This window comes from Thalia democratica, chromosome 7 (assembly GCF_965202585.1).
Source record: "Thalia democratica chromosome 7, ktThaDemo2.hap1.1, whole genome shotgun sequence".
In the NCBI taxonomy this organism is placed as follows: Eukaryota; Metazoa; Chordata; class Thaliacea; order Salpida; family Salpidae; genus Thalia; species Thalia democratica.
Window position 1 is genome coordinate 1914774 of NC_139171.1, and position 6000 is coordinate 1920773.

Here is a 6000-nt window from a genome sequence, read left to right on the forward strand (position 1 = left end):
ATTTTTAAGAAAGATCAAAAAATTTTGTTTTCCATTGTAACTTAGTGTTAAAAGCTTGTTGATATTTTTCTTTCTAAGCATAATCTCATTTAAAAGTAAAAAGTGTTATATTACTTAATTTTATAAGTTTCAATAGTTTATAAAATCTTTCCAAAATAAAATTAGTTTCTACAATAATAATAGACTTGACTTGTTTTTTTTTTTGTTTTTTTATTCAAAGCATTAAATATCATAAATTTATTCTTATATTTATACAATTTATCACGGATGTATTTTTATTAAAAAATAAAAAGTTGTAAGTAAAGTTAAGTTGTTACAATTTTAGACAGTAAATTTGAAATTCCTTAAGTTTAAACTAACTTATTAACAATAAAAATAAAAGCGAAACAAAAAATAGTAGTTGTAAGGTTTAAACAGGCGTTCGAAAAGCTATAAAATTTCATTTCAAGAAAAGAAAAATTCAATGTATGTTTATAAACTTTAATTCAAAAAAAATTTAATATTCAGACAATTTTTGTTGAGAAAGCACAAAGGCCTATTGAGGTAATAACTCCTTCACTTATTCTGTTTACGAAATGCCTGTAGAAATAGTATTTGTTAATTATATATAACTTTTAATTTAGTTTTTATAACTTAAAGCTTTAGATTTAAACATTGCTGCTAGTATTTACTTCTAATTATAAATTTATGATCACTTATTTATATTTGTAGTTTATAAAGTTGTAAAAGTAATATCGTTGATGTTATTTACCTTCAAAGCAGTTTAATGAAGTTGTTGTCGATCCAATTTCAAAGTATTCTAAGCAACTTTAAATATCCTCATCAAGCATTTTAGAATCTTCGAATATTATAAAGTTGCAATTTGTTATAAGATATTTCACAACCTTTTTATTGTAATCAATTAAATTCTCACATATTAAAAATATGATCCCCGAATTTAAATATACCTGATTACTAAGTTGTAAAACAAACAAAAACAAATTCTTTTCTTCAATTTTTTAGCTTGCCTGCTCCATCTAATCAAACATTTGAAATTTGACACCTAATCAAACATAGGTTTTGAAAATTGAAAAAGTTCAATTCTTTTCAAATTTTGTTAAACTACATTTCAGTATATTTGACCTAAATAAATAAGCAATACACTTATTATTTCACATAATGCCTGTTGAATAGTTTACTTCAGCTGCATCGACTTATATAGGTTTTTCGAAAAGAAAAAATGAAAAAACGATAGAAGAAAAACAAAATATATAATAAATCTTTATTGTTAAACCAAGTATTAATTTCGGCCTAGTTTATTTTAATTTTTTTTTTTTTTGATAGACAATATTCAGTTATTAGCATGTAATTAAAAATTTACAAGTTATTTTTTAATATTTAAAGTATTTTTTAAACAGACAAAGAAAAAAGTTATGTAATGAAATAAAAAAATATCACAACAATACTTATATACAACTTAATTTCTTTTTTTTTTTATGAAATATTTAATTGTAATATTTGGCAAACCTACTATAGTGAATTAACTCATAAAACTATATTTCAAATTATGTTAAAGTACTGACTACATTATTAATAAAAGTAATGATCCTATTGTTTAAGTTTTTCTTATTAAAGTATACACAACATGTAGTTATCTTTAAAAAAAATTTGAATTTTAGAAGTTTCTAACCAAGTTCTAAAGTAGAAAATTTATGATTACAATTATGAAATGTTGTTCTACAGTAAACTAAAGTAAACAATATCAATTTTTACAAGTTCGGTTTTTGAAAATTGATTACTAAGTGTAAACATAAAACAACTAAAGTCAAAAGAGTAATAATTCTAAAGTTATAAGAAAAATCAAGTTGTTTAAGATATGAGCAAATAAATAGGTATAGAGAATGCTACGAATTTATTAAGAACTGTCGATTCAGCTTTAATTTAAAATAAAGATACATTGTAAATTTTATAATACATATAAAATACTACTTTGTCATACAAAAAACCATTTGTTAAAGTAAAATATAACACAAAAGTTGTACATAGTTTTTATCACGTAACAAATATTTCATCGATTTGTTTTGTAACTATGTGCATTTGATTGATATTTTTTTTTTGTTTTTCTTTGCTTTATATTGAAAATAACATTACTTTTATCAAGTAACTAGCTAAAAATTTGAAATACATGTATCATTACTAAGTATTTAAATTATGTCATACTTAAAAGTTATAAGATGTTTGATATTTTATATTCTAACACATTAACAAAAGAAAAAAAATACAAAAAAGTTTAAAATAGCTTAAGTAAAAAATTAATTCAATTATTTTCTAAAATTTGACAAATTGCATTGAACTAAAATATAACTTTTTTTTCTTAAAAATTGACATTTATTTACTTGCTTAACTTAAAAAAGTAATTTATTTGGAGTTGAGTAGTTTATAATCAAAATATTTTAACTAAACTAACTTCAAACAACAAGTAAAACTTTTGCACAATTTTATAGCCCAACATTTTATTTAACGTGGTCATTTAATTTTATATTATTAATAAAGTAAAGTAATTAAACTTTTATAGCAAATATGTTACAAATTAAGACTTAAAAATAATTATTCTAAGAAAGTGGTAATCGGTGAGAATTTCAGTTATCTTTTTTATTTTAAAGTTGATTTTACCGAGAAGTTTATTTGATTTAGACTTAATACATATATTAAACAATATAGCAACAATATTAAGATTATTTAAAACTTAATGTTATATTTTAATTTAATTTAATATACAACAACATATTTTGTAAGACATTTTTAAGCAGTTTGCAAAAAATTTATTTTATGTTTTTTATTAAACCAAATGTAATTGGTTTACATAATTGTCTGAATAATCACTTTAAAAAGATAAATTGTAAAAGTTATGGTGCATCTTACTAAAGATAACCATATCTAAATCAGGTCTAATATATTTGAGCAGTATATTACATTAAATAGTTATCATTACATTTTCAACAAAAATATATCAATGAACCTTTTTAAACAGAACTAATAGGAAAGTACATTTCTAAATGCATAATTTTGAAATAGATTTTAAATACAACATAACATTTAAACGTAGCGAATTGGTATTTTTAAATGTCCAATTTTGATAAACCGTATCAGTTTATTATTTTCAAAGTTTTTCTATTTAAGCTAATTGGGGAAAGTAGTATATATTTCGATTTATATTTGAAATAAAAAAGCATTTACTACAAACTACTGTTGTTTATAATATTTAATAAGGCAATAATTTTACACAAAGACTATTTATAAAAAAAAAAGTTTAATAATATTATTAAAATTAAAAGACAAATTTGAGTCATCAAGTAATCAAACATGATCGCATTTATTTTACTAATTTTAGTTATACAAAAAAAAGTTCAACATAAAAGTTTTCAACAAAACTTGAAACATTGAGTCAACAGTTGACAACTTGTTTTTTAAAGTCTTCAAACTAATTTAAATTATAATAATCTTTCTTTAACAATAATTTTTCTAGGTAAACTTGTATAAGTCGTAGAACAGCATTAGCTAAAATCTAGAAATAAACAAAACAGAATTTAAACTAAAAGTTTGCAAAATCTTCCATAAAGCTTAATACGTCTGAATGTTAATGCTTAGTTCTCAGATTATAAATTTACCATGAAAATGTTTTGGTACACAACTTTTTATCAACATAGTTGATCAATTCTGCAGTTTTTATTTGAAACACATGTGTGTAAGTTCACTCTGTAGCACTACTGTCTATGCAGGTATCTAAGATGAGAACTATTAAAGATTCACAGGTAGATTAACAGTCGGAAAAACACCAGACAATATGAAAATTTCATGGTTTTGTTTGACAGTTTTCAATATTTATAGCTATAAACCATAAAAAACATTTCATAAAATAATAAGTTTAAGCTTTGTTTTTATTACTGAAAAACTTTGATTTTATACTAGCATTGTTAAGTTCATATAAATCAGTGTTACAAAAACAATACTAAAGCAAGTATAAATGTTCTCATAGTGGCAATAAAACTAAATCAATTAAAAAGTACTAACTCAGAAGTTTAATTTTTGTTTTGCAGTTATGAATTTAACTCTTATTTAATCTATATAATACTAATTAAAAATAAACAAGTAAAAGTTTTGTTCTTGTTAACCTCGTCCTTGATTTATAAACTTTAAGCTTCAATTTTACAGTTCTAAAACTCGACAATATTTTTAAATTTAAAGTTAAATACCTTTTTACTACAATACCATATTTTCTCAATGTATAACTAGTCATTAAGTATGTAGATATTCATACAAATTTGAGTTGAGATATGTAATTTTAAACTTTTAAAAACGTTAGTTTAAACAAAACGTTTAAACTTGACAGTTTTTAAGTTTAAAAAACTTCAATAAAATACACAAAAATTAAATGAGTTCATATAAATAAATTTAATGGGTTTTTCTGAAAATTGTCAACCTTCGCAAAACAAACTCGAAATTGATGAGTCATCATTAATTCAAATGTTGAATGCATTTACTAATTCGAACATTCATAGTATGAAAAAAAAATTATAAGAAATATTTTAAACTTAACTTGTGTAAAAAGCTGCTAATTTTTCAAACTTTAACAATAAACGGTTTTGTAATTTCTAATTTGTAATATCTAAAAACATATGTATAACCTTAAATGCAAATGTGAGGCTTATTTTAACTAAACTAACTTCAAAAGTATCATCAGATCTTGTCTAACAGCGTAACAAAATTCATTACAAATACTGAAATACTCACAAAAATTGATCTAACACTACTACAATTAAAACAAAGTCAAATACGTTTAAAAGTCATGAAAATTATTTGATAGGAATAAACTTATTTGCTAATACGAAGTTAATTACACGAAAAAAACAGCAATATGGTTCATACTTCCTTTAATAACAGGAATCCTAATAAATATAGTATTTTAGTTCTCACAATGTTTGTACTAAAACACGTCATATTGTTTTCTATTATTCAATTAATTAAGATTCATTCAAACTTAGTGAGGGGTATTTTTGTATTTTTATACAAATTTTGACATTCAAGTACATTTAAAGGTAGTAGATATGTATTAACAATATAAAGAAAATATAAATATACATTTACTAATGTTTCTACAAAAACAAGAAACATTAGAAATCGTCACTATATACTTTTTATAGTAACTCGGAACTTATTAATCTACTTATAAACTAAAATGAGGATATTCATTTACGTGTTATTTCTAAAACAATTTTAACATTGTCAGTTATTTATGTATAAGGAACTTAAGTTTTGTCGTGAAGCTCAAAAATACTGCATTTTCTTTTTATTTAAGGCATCAATAATTTCATGCAATCAAACCTTCTAAAAACCAAATAATAATTGGTAAAATTTTGTTAACCATTAATTTATTCAAAATATTTTTTTTAATTAAATTTTCTAAGTTTGACGGGAATCTTAAACTTTTTAGACAATTCCATTTTATCTAAATTTAAGCTTTATTTGTACTAAGTATGAATTTTTTTTATTTATCAACTTTCTTATACATTTTTCTAGACTTTAAAAAGTACCTAGTTTGAAATAATGGCTATAAAAACTCAACATTTAAAGTCTTTTTCAACGTTATTTTTCGAGCTAAAGCTGACAAATAAAACAAATTTCAAAAACCTTAATTTTGTTTCATGTAAATGATTTTCTCCAATAAATTATAAATAATTACATGGTTGCCAACATCCTTACTTAGGTTTTCAACAAATTGTAAACTCAATGTTCAAATGTCGTCATTTTGTTTCCTTACAAGTTGGTGTTTAGTAAAAGTAACATTTTAAACTTTATAAGTAGTTTGCAAATACACAAGTTTGATAGAGTCAAAAACCAGGATTATGTTTTTTAATGTTTTACAACTTAGTTATCAAATTTATTTAAATTTTTTAACATGGGATCATATTTCTAGTATGTGGGATTTTAAGTTGTTACATTAAAAAGGTTGTGAAACATCTT